The sequence below is a fragment of the Tursiops truncatus genome, chromosome 1 (genome assembly GCF_011762595.2).
Source record: "Tursiops truncatus isolate mTurTru1 chromosome 1, mTurTru1.mat.Y, whole genome shotgun sequence".
In the NCBI taxonomy this organism is placed as follows: Eukaryota; Metazoa; Chordata; class Mammalia; order Artiodactyla; family Delphinidae; genus Tursiops; species Tursiops truncatus.
Window position 1 is genome coordinate 115,203,030 of NC_047034.1, and position 21,981 is coordinate 115,225,010.

The 21,981-nt window shown below is 34.6% G+C and overlaps 1 protein-coding gene and 1 non-coding gene across 7 annotated transcripts in view; one reads left to right on the plus strand and one right to left on the minus strand.

Annotated features, from left to right (window-relative positions):
• ADGRL4 (adhesion G protein-coupled receptor L4) overlaps positions 1 to 21,981 on the plus strand; it is a 121,827-nt gene that overhangs the window by 9,555 nt on the left and 90,291 nt on the right. The gene's annotated exons all lie outside the window — the stretch shown is intronic.
• Positions 11,873 to 11,979, minus strand: LOC117310029 (U6 spliceosomal RNA). The gene has a single exon (XR_004524293.1). It is a non-coding gene; the product is annotated as a U6 spliceosomal RNA (small nuclear RNA).

Genomic DNA, 21,981 nt, shown 5'->3' on the forward strand with positions numbered 1-21,981 from the left:
AAAGTGAACATGGCAGTTGTACCATCTTATATTTTATGTTCAGTCATATCTTTAGGAACTGCTAGGAAATTTAAATTAAGTGAAAATTGTGCTCTAAATGTGGAATTTTCAGACATTTTAAACCTCTGTTGCTTTTCAAGAAAATATTGGCATAAAGAAGAACAAAGGAATTTGGAGATAGCACCTTTAACACCATAAAGTGACTCAATGAGTCTCAATTTTTTCACTTTGCTTATTAAAATTCTATTATTTTGTCAATATTTTAAGATTGCTAACTTCATTTTGCAAAATTGATGATATTTCTTTTGTTGTTGGAATGTCAATTTTCTACAGTCCCAGTTTTAATAGGTCATTAGCATACTTCATAGCCAACTCCCAGTTATTTTGGAAGCAAATTAACCAGTCTTCTGATTATCCATTTTTGCATTATTTCTCTTCATCCTTACTTAGTCTCTTTAATGCTTAAATAAGGAACTTCAGATTTACAGCTTATTCACAAAAAAAGAATAATAATATTGATATTAATTTGAGTGCTTTCTCTGAGCTACCATCTATTCTAAGCACTTTACATGAATTTGTAAATTTAATCCTCATAACAACTCTGAAGTAAAAGCTAGTATTATTCTCAATTTATAGGTTAAATAATTTTCCCAGAGAAAGTACCTTCAAACAGTCTTCTCATATGATCCTCAAACTACTATGTGAATTAAGTCTGCAAATAATGAAATTGAATCTCATTAAGAAAAAAATGAATTATTTTGGTTCTACCCCTCCTACCTCAATTCTGCTTTTTTTGGTGCTACATTATCAAAACAACTGATAAAAAGAAAAAAAAATGTGTGGTGTGTATATTTATCATACCTTAGGAATAAGTACAGGAAGTTAAAACTATTTACAAGTTTTAATAGCTTGATGAAAATCATAGGCCAGGAACAATTGTTTAACTCCTGCTTATCTATCTCTTTCAAGCCCAGTGAATTATTGAAAATAAAATCAGTGAAATCAAAGGAGGCTCATGAGACATCTACAAATTAAGAGTGAACTTCTCAAAATAGAATCCAGTGCTACGAATGGGGGTAGTTCAATGTACACAGAGAAGGCTTCAGTGAAGATGGTGTCTTTTCCCTGTGGTGGTCATATTCTTTACCCTTCCCAGAAAGGGAGTGGAAATCTAAGTGATTGGTTGAGACATCATTTTCCTAAAACTGTACAGATTGGTCTCCCTATTTCCCATTGGTGTTTGCTCCCAAATAAAGCCAAGAAAATACTCTCAAAGGAAACTTTGTCATCTGCCTGTCATCACTTAAGGTGAAAATTAATACCACCTTTCTGCCCACTCCCCATCTATGCTACCTGGAATAATGCCTGAAACTTGCCCCACCCATGTATGCAGCAAACCCAGAACTCTTGCACTAAAGAGGTTGTAATTGTCAGGCAAAACCTGGGTCATGGTACCTGTGATAATCAACATTGTTCTTTAGTTATAAACATAAGGGTCTTTTAAGGATAACCAGTCATTGGAGAAAAGCCAAAAATACAAACACAAAGATGAATAAATAGAACTGGCCTGAAAAAGTTACTTTCTAGGGAGAGAAAGTTTGAAGGAAAAACTCTAGTTGATACCCTCAAAGAGATTCTCAAAAATTTTGCATCCTAACAAACAAAACAAATAGAATAGGCTTCTGTGTGTGAAAGAGCTATTATACCAGAAAAAATACTTTCTTCTTTGGTATATCCCATAACCTTTGTGCTACTCAATTCCTTGTACCTCCTTTATCCTTTTATTCATCTCCTTTTGTAGAAATCCATCAAGACAATAAACTGGTAAAATTGTCAGTAATGCAAGCAATTCTTAAAAATCACCAGAAGATTGAGACTAAAGTCTCTATTCCTGGGTTTTCTCTCCTATGAAAATGATCACACACCGAACAGGGAAACTACAAATTTCAAATTTTCTTACACATCAGTAGAAGATACCCCTGGACTGCATAAGTCAGGATATTCTTAAGTTCATCAGCTGAGCACAATCCCCCTTTTTATAATAACCCAATTTCACCCCCTTGTGATCTTTTCCATTATCTCTGCCTACAGCTCTCCCAAATTCCTCCCCTAGTTTATCTCAAAGGTAAAACAGGGTAGTCAATGTGTCTTTTGACCCTAATTCCATGATTTGCTGGTAATTTTTCACATTATAATGTCACTAATATGGGGATAGAGCCCATACTTGTTACCCAGGAATAGTGCATTGTTGTTGAAGAACCTCTGCTCCATTTGATTGAACTCAAACTTTGTTTTTGACTTACTTATAAATTCTGTGGTTATAATATTGTAATTATCTGCAATTTCCAACCTATGTTGTTTGTTTTCCCTGAGTAATTTCCTGAATTCACTGGCTAATACTCTTGAGAGTTCATACAAAAAGATCTATTTTTCTCCTCCAATAAAATATATTTATCTTCTGATCTATGTTACTCCCAAATTGAGGCAATAACGTGCAATAAAGCAGCAGAAAAATAATACCCAGAGACTGCAGAACTAAAAGGCAAAGATGGAAAATACGAGAGCAACATGGAGAACCTAATATTCATCTAATAGAAGTCTTATTAAAGTAGGATCAGACAAGATTTAGCAAAGGAAATAACAAAAGATATAAGACAATTTCCCATAGCTTAAGAAACACCTGAGTCTTCAGTTAAAAGAGCCCTCTAATATTCAACTGTCTTTTGCATAATATGTTTGTGCCTTGCTTCTCAGCTTATGTTTAAGGAATACCTATTGATATCATGCAATAAAAGAAGAGTATAGTTTACTTCATAACCTGTCATTTTTATTTATACATTCAAAATGTTTATTACCTTTGTGTACCTAAATAATAGAATATATAGACTTCTTCATTCCTGTAGCATAGGTGAAAACCTTCTCAAATCATGGGGACAGAGTGAGAAAAAGTACTTTTCAAGACGACAGTTGAGTGACTCTTACCATCAGGAGAGTGAATAGATGCGAAGCAGCCAAAAATCAACAATGACCACTACAAGAAGAGTTTCTATCAATCCTCTGGGCCTCCATGTCTACATTCATCTACTTTCATTTAACCCTTTTCTGAGACTAATTCTAGTTTAAGAAAGGAGGGGTATATTTTAGAAATACTGTGATATTACCCCATCATCTAAAAAAATAAAATAATTACTACACCAAAGTCTTATCTTCCAGGTGCCCATTATTGGATCCCTTTCTTATATCCTTGTATCTCAATAACTGGGAGCAGCCCTGTAATTTGAATCCTCCTAGTATGCCATGCCCGAGTAATTAAATTCTCTGGTATCTGATAATAAATTCTCATATGACTGTGATGAGGTCTCCAAGCTTGTTATGTATATTCTAGTCCTGTTCAGCTGGGACTGTTATGGTAATGGTTATTAATGTCTCTCTCAGCTTTAAAATTCTTTGATTCTGTTATTGTGAGACTTTTATTTGGACTGTAGTCAATATACAGTTCATCTACTTTTTGGGTAACTAATGGATTTTCGGCTCAATTTAAAACATGAAAATGAAACAGATATGGATTTTGGTCTCTTGCCTCTAAACTCAGTGCACTTTCCACTCTACTACCCTTCTTTTTACTGCGATCTCTGGAGCTGGCATGACCAATGCAGGTGAGGCTTTCATCTACTGCTTGTGCTACCTTCTCCCTATTCATGGCCATAACACCATCATGATATTCTTTTCTGCTGAACCAGGATGTGACCTCAAAGTTCTTCTCCAGGCAGATGTTACAAATCAGTAGAGGCAGGCACATAAATAAAACTTATTTTCCATTATTTCCATTATTGTTTTCTCTGGTGATTTCCTCCTTTGAAAGGAACTTCTGGACGAATCTTCAGTGAACCCCCTGTATTAGAGTGCTAAAAAGTAAGGTATTACATAGAAAATGATCAGCAGGAGAAGTGCTATATCAGAGTCACCTGAATCATAAAAAAAGGAACAAGAAGGTTATAAACCTTGATTTTTATATTTGCTCCCCTCTGGGAAAGGTTTAGTCACTGTTGTATGCAGTTGAGAGAACCCCTTTTGAATAAAATGATACACATATTCGTTATGTGGGGAGGAGGGTTATGATTGATTTGATTTTATAAGTACCATTTAATGAACAATCTGGAACAAAATGCTACAAAATAGAACTTGTCCTTGTGTTGCAATTTCAAAAGAACATTGATGATTGTTTATTTTTAACTGTGATGAGCCAGGGATGTTGAGAGTGGACTTGATCAGAGGGGCAGTCTTCTCAGCTGGAAACCTGTAGCTAAATTTCTCCATTCTGAGGATTTCATATAGTTCCAGGCATCAAAATACTTTGTGTCAGACAATAAATGGGACAGGATAATCAGCTGTGTGTGTGCTCAGGAAATAAATCAGGCACTTTCAATATTGGAAAAATTATAAACTGAGATTCATTGTCTAAAACTCAATACACATGTCACTTTCTTTGCAAGGCCTTTCTTATTTCTATATTTTAAGAATAATTGTTTGCTTTTTCATCTTCTTCTCATAATTCATTTTTTACTTTTACATCAATTCATGATATTGGAATAAGTGTTGATGGAGTTTGCCTGCTTTTTTTTTTTTTTAACATCCTTATTGGAGTATAATTGCTTTACAATGTTGTGTTAGTTTCCTCTGTATAACAAAGTGAATCAGCTATATGCATACGTCTATCCCCATATCCCTTCCTTCTTGTGCCTCCCTCTCACCCTCCTTATCCCACCCCTCTAGGTGGTCGCAAAGCACTGAGCTGATCTCCCTGTGCTATGCAGCTGCTTCCCACTAGCTATCGATTTTACATTTGGTAGTGTATATATGTCCATGACACTCTCTCACTTCATCCCAGCTTGCCCTTCCCCCTCCCCGTGTCCTCAAGGACAGGAATAAAGACACAGACATAGAGAATGCCTGCTTTTTAATAGTGCCTGGGGAATCCCAACAGTGACTGCTGTTTGAGGAGAGTTAACTAATTCTTATTCTTGAGTGGATCCTTGGAAACTACCAAAATTCCTTGGATCCAATCTGTAAAATACTATGGATTGTTTTTGAGTGGTTACTCTGATTGGTTGGTGCCCCATTCTTATTGTTCCTTGCCTATGCTGAATTTATTAAGACATTGTGGGTGGTATTCCTGCTTGCATGAATCAGCACTTAGATTTGCTTGAATTCTATACATTGTAAGAGACCCATATAGCAAGATTACATTAGGTATAATCCCATCCCAAATATTTTGCTGTAAATAAAGACTATCCATTATAGCCAGATAGGAAATGTGCATGAATGATCAGTTTGCTTAATAAACTTCACATTGGTTTTCTCCAAACTGTCTTTCCCTATTTCATTTTGAGTGATCAACTGTGCAAGACTGAATTTCCATTAACTTATCTATTGCTCTTTTGAACATTTTCCTGAATTAGGAAGCAGTATGTCCTAAAGCAGGGACATTTGCAATATTGGCACTAATACCTTGTGATGACCTCCTGTTTTTGAAGCACCCTGGTCCTAATCTTCAGAGTCCCAGGAGTCACATTGACTATGGTATTTTTTTTTTCTGCATCTGATGTGTCACATATGCTGTTTTCATAGAAATCCTAGTAATTGTGAAATTATTAGCACTTAGAAAAATGATATTTTCATTTCTAAGCATATTAGTACTTTGTTCTTTCTTTAATTTCAAAACAGAATTTTATTCTGTGTTGTTGAAAATATGTCTCACATTTATCACTCTTTCCCATGAACTAATCTTTTTAAATACAACATTACATGAAGCTGTATTTATTCTTCAGTTACCTACTTAAGGTGAAGTTTTATCTTTTTTTGCATTAGTATGTACAAAGTGAAGGACAAATTTTATTTTGTTTTTTATCAAACTCTAAATTTGATTAAATAGAATAAATTATCACATGAATGAATTGGGAAGAAAAAATATTCTTAATCTCTGTAACTTTAAATTACTTCATTAGAATTTTAATACCTCCAATATATAAAGATTATGAAGAAAATATTGTCTTCATCTACAAAAATGTTGTGTTTAATTTTAAAAAATGTGTTGTATCCCTTCCTAAGAGTTATTCACTTCCTTGATTTAGGAAACATTCTTTTCATGCTCTCTAGCAGTGCTGAAATCAACTAAAAGAGTATATGTTTAGGAGGATGTGGGAAAAATGTTTTGAAGAACTCTGATGTATTATCTCAGATAATTTCTTCTTCTTGTCTTCTTGAGATATGATTTTATATCCCATATTTTACCAACCATCAAACTGGTGCCAAGAATCTGAATTAATAATTAATCGATTTTTTAATTTGTTGGTCAGCTGTATGAGATAATACCACTATGTAGTGTACATTATACAGCATCTGTATAAATGTATCAAGCATTTGGAACGTTAAAAAACAGAACAGATCATATTTGTCTGCCTTGAAAGTTGTGATTTTCTGGATATTAAAAAATTAAGGCAGTATTACTGATACATTTCAGCTGCTTTAACTATTTTGGTCCATTGCCATTGAGGGAAAAGGTACCAGGACTTAAATTACTGTAGTCTCATGTGTAGTTGTGGGTAGAGTGAGAATAAGGATTTTAGGAGGAAAAAACATTCTGTTTAAAGAAATTGGAATATAGAGAAAGAACTCCAGCACCTGAATAATAGACGATGGTATTTTATATTCAAGTCAAAGAGTTTTCATTAAGAATGAGATTATTTTGAGTGTCATTGGCCTGAAAAGCTCGATTCCTGCCAAGTCCCTTTAAATGGAATTTACTGCACGGTAATGGTATTTCCCGTATTAATGTGATTTTTCCCGCAATGTTATGTTCTGATAATTTATATTACCAAGAAATCTGGATTAATATACAGTATCAGAGATTCTCTTTATAACTGTTTAAAAGTTCCCAAACAAATTGCTAGAAGATAGAATGCCAGACTGTTCAAAGCCTGTACTTATTTTAAGGAGTAAATTAATACTTTGGTCCTTCATTTGCCATGGAAAAAGATAAAGACTTCTCTAGGAAGATTAGAATCCAGCCAAACATTGTAGACTATATATAGCATACAAAGCCTTGTGCCATTTGTGAAAATGCTATCAGGGGGAAAACCCAATGAGTGAGTTTCTGTACTGTATGTTTTAGGGACACAGATTTAATTTAGAGATTATGGTTTGAAAATAAAATTTACTGTAAGAGTGTTTTTAGCTGATAAGAAATTGATTTTGTGACCTTGTTACGCATTAATTGAAATATCTGGCAATATGCCTTGACGAGGTTTAAGGAACCATACACACTTGGAACCATATCATTCCTTCATGTTGAACTTGCTAGTTAATCACTTTGTTACCATTATGGGGAAGGAAACTACCTTTTGTGTGGGGTCTGAATAATCTTCTATGGCGTAACAAGTGGTTTTTATGTAATTGACATTATATTTAGTTGTTTCACTATATTGAAGGTGCAGTCATTTAAGAGTGTTATCCTTATAGATTAACGTGGTATTTTGTATTTTCTAATACTTTAAAGGTTATATTTATAAAATCAAAAATAAGAATGTGTGCACATGAGCACAGACATAAAAATTATTTGTTATTTAAATTATTCAGTGAATTTTAGAATGTAGTTTTTAAGAACTTACAGTAGAATGAAGGTAGTCAGGTTATCAGTGTTCTACATGTCTTACATGCTAGCTTATTTAACAGGTGTTAACTCAGGATATATTTACAGAGGAAAAAATGAATTGCAGAGGAGAGTTCAAACAAATTGTGAAATTTGTAAAGTCTTACCAAAGAACACCAAAATATATATTTTTTTTCCTTGAGATTCTTTGGGTTGATTCACCAGGTCAGTTATATATGCAATAATTATGCAGAAAAGTGGGCATCTCCACTTTATTTCTCTTTTGTGGATATAACCTCAGAACTAAAATTTGGGTCATGTTTCTTTAGTGATATCATGCTGTTAGCCCTCTGCAGATCAAGAACACATACTGAGTCTTAAAGAATTTGTAATTAAAAATGTCACTGGAGTCATGTTTAACATTTAAGTGGGAAGAAATGTGCTGTTTTTTGTACATTTTTGATAATTAAAGTTGACTTGTGCAGACAACTAAATCAATTTTGACGAGACTGAACAGAAGTTGAGGTGGTCCTGACACTTGCTTGATAGTTTTGTATTTGTGGAAAAATTTTGATATTTTGAAGTAAGAGAGTTCTATATCCTTTGTGTCAGAAAGGTTCTTATGCTAGGTTTCCTGGTGCCGTATGGAGGATCTGTTCTGAAGATAATTTCTGGACCTTTATAAACACAGAAATCTATTGAGAATACTAAAAATAGTACAACAAATCTCTGTTGTATATGCAATGCAGGAAAGCAAGCAGATGCTTGATTATAGTGTTGTGTTTGTTCAACGAATGTTATGTTCCCTGCAGCAGTTTCATAATGGAATACTATGTGGAGAAGACTGTTTTTTTAAATATGTTTTGGACTTTGAATTTCAGTTGATTAGTAGACAAATATGTCAGAAAATTTTCAATAGAGGCAGTAATTGTTGTTTTATAGTCAATAATCTCTTTATACTTATCCTTTTAAACAATCAGATGGTTGCTTTAAGAATAAAGAAGTATGAAGTTAATATGAATTTAAGCAAGGTTTTAGATTATAACCCATAATACACTTTATTGTGTTTAGAAAAGAAAACTTAAGTCTTATTGATTACTGGAGATACAGTTTTCAAAAAAAGATTCCAGCGATTCATAAATTATGATCCAAGGACTTACTACTACTAATGCCTTAATATTTGCAGATCAGTTCCTTTATTAATTGAAAAGAAATTGTCCTTACAACAATATTAAAACCGAATGACACACTTACAAATATGACGCACTTAGAGAATAGAATTTAAAGCAAAATTTTGACATGTTTTGTAAGTATTCAAATCTGGAATACCAAGTACAAATAATAAATATAGGAGGGGAAAAAATGGCTATAGTTTATTTCAAAGTAGATTTCAGCAGATGAAGCATTATAATGGAGACCTGCTTTGAAAATCTGTACCTCAACTTTTTAGATTCAGACACTATTGACACTTTGAACCAAGATCGATCCAAAGAAGCAGAGCTATAGAAGAAGCAGAGCTTCTGAGGAAGGCATCCCTGGGATCGGATCCTGGTTCCATCATTTGCTAGCTGTCCTATTTGGACCAGTTGCTATGTCTTTGGTATATAAATAGTCTTATCAACTTCAAAATATTTTTGAGGATAAAAGAAGCTAATAAAAATATAGCATTTAGTTATGATACTGGCCATATAGAAAGGCCTCAGTAAGTGAACTGTTATTAATGTAAATCTGTCAGTCACTTTCTGCCACATTGTTTTGGATAGGTTCATTCTTTTTCTACTTTCCCAAACTATCCAGAAAATCAGATGAAAATCATCTAGGCAGTTATGTTATAACAAGGTGCTCTTCTGCTTTTCCTAAATTCCACGAACAGCAACACATATGAGCACTTAACCATATACCTAGAATAAGGGTATATTAGTCCCTACTTGCTAATAGTTTATTAATCCTCAACTTACATTTTAGGCTTTCTGTGTCTGAAGGGAAAAAAAATTAATCATTTACTTATTAGTAAGCTTTCTTTTTTTTTAAATACATCTTTATTGGAGTATAATTGCTTCACAATGTGGTGTTAGTTTCTGCCGAACAACAAAGTGAATCAGCTGTATGCATACACATATCCCCATATACCTTCCCTTTTGAGCCTTCCTCCCACACTCCCTATTCCATGCCTCTAGGTGGTCACAAAGCACCGAGCTGATCTCCCTATGCAGCAGCTTCCACCAGCCATCCATTTTACATTTGTTAGTGTATGTATGTCAGTACTACTCTCTCACTTACGTCCCAGCCTCCCCTTCCCCACTGTGCCCTCAAGTCCATTCTCAATGTCTCCATCTTTATTTCTGCCCTACCACTAGATTCATCACTACCATTTTTCTACATTCCATATATATGCATTAGCATACGGTATTTGTTTTTCTCTTTCTGACTTACTTTACTCTGTATAACAGACTCTAGGTCTATCCACCTCATTACAAATAACTTAATTTTGTTCCTTTTTATAGCTGAGTAATATTCCATCATATGTATGTGCCACATTTTCTTTATCCATTCTGTCGATGGACATTTAGGTTATTTCCATATCCTAGCTATTGTAAATAGTGCTGCAATGAACATTGTGTTACATGTATCTTTTTGAATTATGGTTTTCTCAGGCATATGCCCAGTAGTGGGATTGCTGGGTCATAGGGTAATTCTATTTTTAGTTTTCTAAGTAATCTCCAAATAGTTCTTCATAGTGACTGTATCAAGTTACATTCCCACCAACAGTGCATAAGGGTTCCCTTTTCTCTGCACCTTCTCCAGCATTTATCCTTTCTAGGTTTTTTGATGATGGCCATTCTGACTGGTGGGAGGTAATACCTCATTGTGGTTTTGATTTGCATTTCTCTAATGATTAGAGATGTTGAACATCTTTTCATGTGTTTGTTGGCCATCTGTATGTCTTCTTTGAGAAATGTCTATTTAGGTCTTCTGCCCATTTTTGGATTAGGTTGTTTTTTTCTTTTGATATTGAGCTTCATGAGCTGCTTGTATATTTTGGAAATTAATCCGTTGTCAGTTGCTTCATTTGCAAATATTTTCTCCCATACTGATGGTTTGTCTTTTTGTCTTCTTTATGGTTTCCTTTGCTGTGCAAAAGCTTTGCAGTTTCACTGGGTACCATTTGTTTAGTTTTGTTTTTATTTCCATTATTCTAGAAGGTGAGTCGAAAAGGATCTTGCTGTGATTTATGTCATAGAGTGTTCTGCCTATGTTTTCCTCTAAGAGTTTTATAATGTCTGGCCTTACATTTAGGTCTTTAATACAATTTGAGTTTATTTTTGTGTATGGTGTTAGGAAGTGTTCTGATTTCATCCTTTTAATGTAGCTGTCCAGTTTTCCCAGCACCACTTATTGAAGAGGCTGTCTTTGCTGCATTGTATATTCTTGCCTCCTTTGTCAAAGATAAGGTGACCATATGTGCGTGAGTTTATCTCTGGGCTTCTATCCTGTTCCACTGATCTATATTTCTGTTTTTGTGCCAGTACCATACTCTCTTGATTACTGTAGCTTTGTAGTATAATCTGAAGTCAGGGAGCCTGATTCCTCCAGCTCCGTTTTACTTTCTCAAGATTGTTTTGGCAATTCGGGTTCTTTTGTGTTCCCATACAAATTGCAAAATTTTTTGTTCTAGTTCTGTGAAAAATGCCATTGGTAATTTGATAGGGATTGCATTGAATCTGTAGATTGCTTTGGGGAGTATAGTCCTTTTCACAGTGTTGATTCTTCCAATTCAGGAACATGGTATATCTCTCCATCTGTTTGTATCATCTTTAATTTCTTTCACCAGTGTCTTATAGTTTTCTGCATACAGATCTTTAGCCTCCTTAGGTAGTTTTTTTTTTTTTTTTTTTTGTACTTAATGTATTTATTTGAAACTTTGTACATGTCTTACTAAAGCATACTAATATTTTGTTAGAGTGTGATAGGCAGTATAGCAGGCACCTCTGTGCAGGGGAACAGAACATCTTTTACAAATATACCATGTTTCACTGCACTTTCCCCTGGAAGAGCAGACTCTTCACTTTTTGGCGGCACTTTTTTTTTTAGTCCTGTTGGTATTATTTCCTCTAGAATATTTTCTTTTATTTTACCTGTTAGTCAACAAGGTGAATCTTTGCAGGGGTTTCTTTTAGAAATGCCACAAGGAGGACCAGGTGCAGACTACCACTATGGTCATCAAAAAATATGGAACGCTTCACAAATTTGCGTGTCATCCTTGTGCAGGGGCCATGCTAATCTTCTCTGTATCGTTCCAATTTTAGTATATGTGCTGCCAAAGCGAGCACTCCTTAGGTAGTTTTATTCCTAGGTATTTGATTATTTTTGTTGCAATGGTAAATAGGAGTGTTTCCTTAATTTCTCTTTCAGATTTTTCATTGTTAGTGTATAGGAATGCAAGAGATTTCTGTGCATTGATTTTGTATCCTGCTACTTTACCAAATTCATTGATTAGCTCTAGTAGTTTTCTGGTGGCATCTTTAGGATTTTCTATGTATAGTATCATGTCATCTGCAAACAGTGACAGTTTTACTTCTTCTTTTCCAATTTGGATTCCTTTTATTTCTTTTTCTTCTCTGATTGCCATGGCTAAAACTTCCAAAATTATGTTGAATAATAGTGGTGAGAGTGGGCAGTCTTGTCTTTTCCTGATATTAAAAGAAATGCTTTCAGTTTTTCACCATTGAGAATGATGGCAGTGGGTTTGTCATATATGGCCTTTAGTATGTTGAGGTAGGTTCCCTCTATGCCCACTTTCTGGAGGGTTTTTATCATAAATAGGTGTTAAATTTTGTCAAAACTTTTTTCTGCATCTATTGAGATTATCGTATGGTTTTTCTCCTTCAATTTGTTAGTATGGTGTATCACATTGATTGATTTGCATATATTGAAGAAACCTTGCATTCCTGGGATAAACCCCTCTTGATCATGGTGTATGATCCTTTTAATGTGCTGTTGGATTCTGTTTGCTAGTATTTTGTTGAGGATTTTTGCATCTATGTTCATCAGGGATATTGGTCTGTAATTTTCTTTTTTTGTGACATCTTTTTTCTGGTTTTGGTATCAGGGTGATGGTTGCCTCGTGGAATGAGTTTGGGAGTATTCCTCCCTCTACTATATTTTGGAAGAGTTTGAAAAGGATGGGTGTTAGCTCTTCTCTAAATGTTTGATAGAATTCACCTGTGAAGCCATCTGGCCGTGGACTTTTGTTTATTGGAGGATTCTTAATCACTGCTTCAGTTTCAGTGCTTGTGATTTGTCTGTTCATATTTTCTATTTCTTCCTGATTCATTCTGGAAGGTGGTACTTTTATAAGTATTTGTCCATTTCTTCCAGGTTGTCCATTTTACTGGCATATAGTTGCTTTGTATTTCTGCATTGTCAGTTGTTACTTCTTTTTCGTTTCTAATTCTGTTGATTTGAGTCTTCTCCCTTTTTTTCCTGATGAGTCTGGCTAATGGTTTACCAGTTCTCAAGGAACCAGCTTATAGTTTTATTGATCTTTGCTATTGTTTCTTTCATTTCTTTTTCATTTATTTCTGGTCTGATCTTCATGATTTCTTTCCTTCTGTTAACTTTGAGGTTTTTTGTTCTTCTTTCTCTAATTGCTTTAGGTGTAAGCTTGGGTTATTTGAGATTTTTTCTTGTTTCTTGAGGTAGGATTGTATTGCTATAAACTTCCCTCTTAGAGCTGCTTTTGCTGCATCACATAATTTTTGGGTTGTCATATTTCATTGTCATTTGTTTCTGGGTATTTTTTGATTTCCTCTTTGATTTCTTCAGTGATTTCTTGGTTATTTAGTAGCATGTTGTTTAGCCTCCATGTATTTGTATTTTTCACAGTTTTTTTTCCTGTAATTGATATCTAGTCTCATAGCGTTGTGGTCGGAAAAGATGCTTGATGTGATTTCAGTTTTCTTAAATTTACCTATGCTTAATTTGTGACCCAAGATGTGATCTATCCTGCATAATGTTCCACATGCACTTGCGAAGAAAGTGTATTCTGTTGTTTTTGGATGGAATGTCCTATAAGTATCAATTAAGTCCATCTGGTCTAATGTGTCATTTAAACTTTGTGTTTCCTTATTTATTTTCTGTTTGGATAATCTGTCCATTGTTGTAAGTGGGGTGTTAAAGTTCCCTACTATTATTGTGTTACTGTCAATTATCCTTGTGGTAATTTTTCAGACACCTCCTGCTTAAAACCCCAAAGGTCAGAAGAATTTTGAGGCCCCACCTTCATGCTCTGTATTCATACTGAAAATCAAGATCAAGTGAACTTTTGCCCTTCTGCTCCACAAGAAGTTTCCGTCCTCCCTGAACTCCCCTTAGGACACCTACATTACCATTTGACAGTTGTACCACCCCAGTCAAACTCCCCACCTGGCACTGTCCCTGGAGTGGGTCACTCATGGCTAGAGTGTGGCCGGGCACTTGGTTCCAGAAGCAAAAGCCCCTCGGGGCTAGCCCCCCTCCCCCCCACCTCACCAGGTCAGTGAAAAAACGATCAGAGTACTGGTATTTCACTGGCAGCCTGCAAGTCCGGTGGACCCCGCCCCACCCTCTCACGGGGACCGGAGTGTGCCAGGGGCCTCCCACTTATTCTACATCTCTCATTCTTTTCACCATGCCAGACTAGAGTTAAGCTCTACAGGGTCTTCTTTCTCCTCTGATTCCACCAAGCCTGTTCCCTTGGTTGTGTTTTCGCTGGATAGTAGGTAGGGACAGTGGGAATCTCATTCATCCATTCATGTGCACCACTAATTAGATGACAAGGTATTTGGCTACCTGAAGAGAGTCATAGTTACTCCCACCATTTACCCAAGCTTCATTGAATTTCTTCACTTTGACATTCAGAGCACTGGGCAGAAATCACATCATGTCAACACCCATCACTGGCCTTTGTGAAGTAAGCTTTCTTTAAAGAGCAATTTTCATTAAATTACCTTTGTACCAATCACCTGGTCAGCTTGGTGGAATACTGAATTTAAAGTAGAAGCACATTTAAAAAGAATATTTAGGAACTAATTGCTTTCAAATTTATATATATATATATATGCCAATAAATTATTTTTATAATTTATTGGCATATATAATATAAAATGTTTAGCATTGAAGATGTGGTACCTAGTGGAGGATATTAAGTACAGTAGGAAACATTTAAAAGTGTAAATTCTGAGAAAACAGTTTAGTCCACTTACTGTGAATATTTATCATAGTTGAGTAATAAATTAATATTGCTTGAAAACACAGGATTTACATGAAAACTTGAACAAATCTACATATTATGAAACTCTAAATATTTTTCTTTGGCTTAACAAATCTCCCATTGAAATTAGCTATTTAAAAGTATATGAAGATTGTATAAAATGTAAAGGATGTTAAAAGACCCCCCCCCAAAATAAAAAAATAATAAAGAGAGAGCTTCTCAACCCTGCTTACATATTAGAATACACTCTGGAGCTTCTAAATTGCCATTCCTGGGCCCCATCCATGGCCAATCAGAATCTCTGGTGGCAGTGGCACAGAAGCATTGGGAGTTGTTTAAACTCCCCAGGTGATTCTAAAGTGCATGAAGAATTGAGAACCTTTGTGGTAGATGAAGCTTTAAACCCTTATGACTCTTAACCTTCTGGAAGTGAAGCTGCTGGTATGGGAAATGAATATAAGATTTTGCCTGATCCTAATGTTAAGCTTTTGCAACTTTCAATTAAAAAAGAAAAATAAAATGGAAACAAACAAATAAAAACCCACAAGCATATAAGAGAACCAGAGAAAATGCTCTGGGGACATTCTCATAGCTTATGGAAAAGTGACCTTAAGAATGCTTATATTAAAAAAAAAAAAATGCTTAGGGCTTCCCTGGTGGTGCAGTGGTTGAGAGTCCGCCTGCCGATGCAGGGGACACGGGTTCATGCCCTGGTCCGGGAAGATCCCACATGCTGCGGAGCAGCTGGGCCCGTGAGCCATGGCTGCTGAGCCTGTGCGTCCGGAGCCTGTGCTCCACAACAGGAGATGCCACAACAGTGAGAGGCCCACGTACCACAAAAAAAAAAAAAAAAAAAAAAAAATGCTTATATTAAAGAAAAAAGTATATGAGGATTATTAATCAACTATATTTCAATAAAAATTAAAAAACAAAACAAAAAAATGAACACTGATAAACAGATACACAGAAAAATAGATATTTCTCTATATGAGGTTTCTTTTTTTAATTTAAATATTTATTTATTTAATTTATTTTGGCTGCACCAGGTCTTAGTTGTGGCACACTCAGTCTTCATTGCGGCATGCAGACGTCTTAGTTGAAGCATGCGGAATCTTATTTACAGCCTGTGGCCTCTTAGTTGAGACATGCATGTGGGACTTAATTCCCTGACCAGGGATTGAACCCGGCCCCCTGCATTGGGAGCATGGAGTCTTATCCACCGTGCCACCAGGGAAGTCCCAATATATGAGGTTTCTTTTAATTATTATTATGCAATTTTTAAAAAAGACTTGCAGGATACTTTAGCTTAAAGCTTATTTGAATAGAGAAATATATCTATGTGTGTATATGAACAATAAGATCATTATATATAATAACAAGATCACATATATATGATGCTTATATATAATAATGATTCATTTGCCATTGAATAAGATCATTCTGAAAGAAATATAAAGAAAATAATTCTGCAGAATGGAAAGATGAAATATTTGGCACAACTTTGTTTCAAGGATGGGAATTTCAATATAATCTCTAGGTAGAGTCTTAAACTCTGAGGGAAATCAAGGATCCATGGAATAACCTCCTAGGACAGCAGCTATCAGGATTTTCAGTGCTTTGGAGAAATGACATGTGTTCATTGACAAGAACTCGTTGAGAGGAATGATTTGAATTACTCTATTATGATTCTGCTCTTCCAAGGCTGTTCAAGCATTCATCAAATTAACATCTCATTCTGAATGAGGATAGATTTGAGTGAAAATGTGTCAAGACACCTTTATTCAGTTCAACATTTCTGAGTTATGGTTTAACTTATGTCACCCCAAGATGATCAAGTATTTACTCACTGCATTTGAACCATCTTTACTTTCTTGGAAAACTTTCCAACAAATGAAAAGTAAGCTAAATACAAATTTATTTGATTAAGAATGAAAAGTCATCTTTCTGAAACTAAATCTCAAATAAATATTTTTTAAAAGTCAAAACAGGGCTTCCCAGGTGGCGCAGTGGTTGAGAGTCCGCCTGCCGATGCAGGGGACACGGGTTCGTGCCCCGGTCTGGGAAGATCCCACATGCCACAGAGCGGCTGGGCCCGTGAGCCATGGAGGCTGAGCCTGCGTGTCCGGAGCCTGTGCTCCGCAGCGGGAGAGGCCATAACAGTGAGAGGCCCGCGTATCGCGCAAAAAAAAAGTCAAAACAAACATCATAGCACTTGGCCAGTGGTGAAAATCTCTATCAGTCTCTCCTAAGTCTAAATTTAATCCTCTCTATTTTTTTTAAACTTGTCATTTCAAAATTATTGTCAAGGAGCTGATGATGAATTTAACTTTTAAAAAATGTGATAAAGTGTTTAAACCCTTAATATAATAACATTTATTTTTTTATTACTTTTATTTTGTAACTTGGCAAGAAAGTATCAGGTTATGTCATAATTCTTCACTTTTAATTTTTTTAAAATTTTAAGTTCTAATACATTTGTAACTTTCATTCTAATTTTTCAATATTTCTAAATTACAGACACACAAAAAATGCAGCTGCTATTAAAAATATTTTAAAGAATATGATGATAGCTTATCATAAATTTAAAAATCCATACTGTAATTAATGTAGATTACCTTTTTTAATGATAGAGCAATAAGGTTGAATCGAATCATGTGCTCTTTTATATAGTTTACCATTCATTAATTCATGCATTCATTCACTCAAAAAATACGTGTTGAGCACCTATGATGTGATAGGCACTTTGTAGGGTTAAATATAAAGCAGTGAATAAGTATATGTGGCTGTTATGGATTCTAGAAAGATAGAGAAACATTAAAACCACTATTACACAATGATTACTTAATCATTTGAGTGGTTCCAGTGATCATGGAAGCTTCATAAGGAGACAATGTTTAAACTGAGAGTTGAGCTGGGAATTAGTTTGATGAAGCATGTGCTTGAGGATAGAAATGGCAGGTAGGAATGAGCATTGTATGCACATATGAAAGCTGTAATGAACGATAAGGAAATACAAATTCTAAGAACAAATATAAGTTGCTGAAGTAGTTAGTGAAATGCTATAGTTGTAGAACATGTATCTAAAATGTAGGTCAGTGGTCATATTATGTAGGGCCCTGATGTTATCCATAGAAAAAAATGGATTCTATTTTCAGATATTCACCTTTTCTTCTACAAAGTAAATGAATTGAAGGCCAGCAAAGTGTGGAAGCAGGCTCAGCAAGTGGAGGATATCTCATGGGTCGGGGATAGTGAATTTTGGCTTAGTCAAAATTAGTGACCAAAAAGATGGAAGAAAACAGATAGGAGTGATATTTAAAATATAGACATCTATAGGTCTTGATGATGAATTGGATGTTCCAGGTGAGAGACAGAGAGATGTGAAGGATATCTCTTAGGTTTGTAGTATGAACAATTGGGTGGATATTGATGCATTTGATGAGAAAAGGAAATATATATGGAGAAAAATCATTAGTTTTGTTTTGTATGGTATCACTGTCATGCTATTCATACATCTAAGTAGAGACAACAGTACATTTTGGTCTGGAACTTAGAGAAGTCTTGAATAGACAGAAAATTTTTGGAATCATTAGCAGAATGTTGGTGTTAATGGAAACCATGGAAGTAAATATGATTACCTATAGAGATGACATAAAAGAGATCATCGAATGAAAATAAAGAAGAACTAAGCTCAAATCTTTAATCAGCAGAGAAAGGAAAATTGATGTAAGGAATTTAGAAATGTGGCCTTACAGGAAGGGAAAACTTGTGTGTTATTGTTAAAACTAAGGGAATGGGTATTGCAAGAAAGAAGAAGAGTTCACAGTTTCAAATGCTACTGAAAGGCCCAATGAAAATTAAAAACACTCAATAACTGTTTTAATATAGAGATCAATGGTGGCATTAGCAAGAACTACTTTGGTGAAATTTTGGTGACTGAATCCAATCGAGAATGGGTTGAGTAGTGCCTGAGAAGTGAAGAAATTATTTTAAGTAGTATAGCTGTGAAAGTAAACAAAAAAGCCAGTGTGGAAATTGACCAAATATAAAGGCTGTTGGAAAGAATTGAGCAGAAAAAGAGTAGAAGATGAGAGAAAAGACTAGAAGAAAGAATAGGTTCAATGAAGATAAAAATGGGTGGGATTTTGAGCAGAGAAAACGTGAGGCTAACGTGAGGGTTTAGAACAAAAGATTCTGGCTTACTTGTAGACACAGGCACAGGTTTGTCATCTAGAGCATCCTCATATGCTATTTCAAATCCTTGAGTGGTGGGGGACGGAAGAGGGAATAAATGTGGCTTATCTAGGAAAATGACAGGAGTCTTGGAATATTGAAAAGGAAATGATAGAAACAAAGAAATTATCCACATAAATTAAGCAAGCAGTATTATTTGCCAGTGCCTAGAGCAGGATGCCAGATTACCATTCCAATGATGCCATGCTTCCTGTTTTCTCCCATAGATAACTGTCATGATTTCTGTCTTAATCAATTCTGGCTGCCATAACAAATGCCATATACTGAGTGGCTTAAACATCAAACATTTATGCCAGAGGCTGGAAAATTCACGATCAGTGTGCCAGCAGAGTAGATGTTTGGAGAGAACACTCTTCCTGGTTTACAGATGGCCAGTTTTTGTTGATACTCTCACTTGGTAGAGAAGGGACACTCTAGTCCCTTCATCCAATTAAAAGAGTGCCAATCCCATTCGTGAGGGCTCCACCCTCATGAACTAATTACCTCCCCAAAGCCGCACATTCACATACCATCACACTGGGATTGGGGCTTCAATATATGAATTTTGGAGAGATACAAATATTCAATCCATAGCAGTATCCCTTACCGACACTGACTGAACATTGCCTTGGAATTTTCTCAAAACAGTGTACTGATCAACAACTACCAGATAATTAGAATTGACATGGAAATCAATCCCATTCTAATTAATAATGGTGATTTTTTTGACTCTGTTCATGCTGTAAATTAGAATTTTTAGACTGCACATCCAATATATATATACATTTACTTATAAATTATAGCCTTCTACATTATGATCAATAACTGCTGAACTGTAAAAAGGAAAAGGTATTTATAAGTGAAGAAATGTTAACAGTTTTCCTGTATATCAATGGATTGTTTTTCACGTGCTTTGCGGTGCATTTCCCCCACTGTAATTTGGAAACAACTGGTACTGATGAGGTCCTCTTTGACAAGTATACCGTGATAGCCTGTCTTATATATACCATGTAACTATCTGAAGTCATGCATGGAAATTATAATTATTGTACTTTCTGTTAAATATTGATTTAGATATTGAGATTTGAAGCTACTTTTAACTCATGTCCTTGGTAGTAAAAAAATTCATCTAAGATTGAAAATTTACTATTAAGAATAGCACTGACAGCTCCTTCCAAAATATCCCTTTTAAATTATACCATCATGCCACCGTGATTTATCTGTTTTTGTCCTGTGACACATATATTGAGATTAAAGTGCCTTCAAAGCATCTTATTGCTACAGAATACCTCCCTTATGGTCAAATACATTTTTAGATTTTCTATCCAATCTCTTTTGCAAAATACATTTTTTTCTGTTTTGATAATCTTCTGAGGTGTTAACTTAAATTGTTTATAGTCATTTTGAAAAGGACACCAGCTGCTTTTTGTTATGATGAGTCAACAACTTGGAAAATATTTGAATTTGAGTAGAAACCTAGTTCACATTTGGATTTCAGTTGTATTTTATTAGTTGCAAATATTTCATATCACATCTTTTGAAATTCTGAATAAAAGAAGAAAAAATAATGAATACTGCTTTTCAAAAAAATTGATATCTTTGTTGCAGATTTCATTGCCAAAAAGACAGTCACTTAGTCATATTTCTGTCATATAAAAACTTAAATATGAACCATATTTTTCACATATTGTTAGCTTTGCCACTCATGTCTTCTGCCATCTGAGGATGTTATTATATGTAATTTTTGTTTTTCATCTTCATTTACATGAGTAATGAGAGATTATATATGATAGCTATTAACCATCTGAAATTACCATTGGAGGAAGCATATTATGTTAGTTGTGCAAAACAACTAAAGCAACAAAAAGATACTGCTCTTAAATTTATCAAATCAGGAACAAACTCTAATCTTTTGTTTATAAATATTATTTTTGTTTTATAAAAGTGATATATATATATATATACATATACTCATTATAAAAATTTCAAGCCATTTAAAAAGTACAAAGGAGAAAGCAAAACATCACTAAAATCCCCAGCCCCCCAAGTCAGCCTTTATGTGTTTAATGAACACTATTCTGGAGATCTTTCTATAGGTACCTATAAAAGGACATGATAGATAAGGGAAGTGATTGATAAGTGATAGATAGATAGGTAGATAGATAGATAGATAGACAATTATAACAGTTGGATTATTATTTTACTGAAAGGTGTCCACTCTCATTTTACTAGATTTAACAGAAGAAAAAGAATAGACTGTTATAACTGAAAGTATATAATATACTATATACTGAAAGATGCTGACTCATTTTACTAGAAGTTAACAGAAGAAAAGGAAATTGAAATGAAACTGAAGGAATTGCTGATTGCAGATTTCTTTTTTTAACCACAAGAGAAATAAATTTTAAAGTAACTGTGTAAATATAAGAAAAAATATAAATAGAATCAGCGTGCTGAGATAATTTTTTAACTACTCATTTTAATTTCAAACAGTACTGGTTTGCCTGTTGCTATAAAAGATTAACTGATTACTACAGTAACACTTCTCCCTTACTTTCCCTTTTTACCTGGTTTTTGTTGCTTATCCTATCAAGGCTTATACTATTGATATTCTGTTCTACTACGATTCCCATAGAAGTTTAGTCTTGCTTTTATGTTTAAAAGCTTTTAGTGCTTCCCTTGAGGAATTTTCACTATTGATGCTGCATTTCTGGGGATTAAAAAATATCTTCTCCAATTAGCTGAATTTCATCATTGAATATGTTTTTTTCAAGAAGGTTTCTGACCGCTGTGTCCTTTATGCCCCTGTATATTTGAAAAGGTTTAATAGCTCCTTTCATACTTGAAA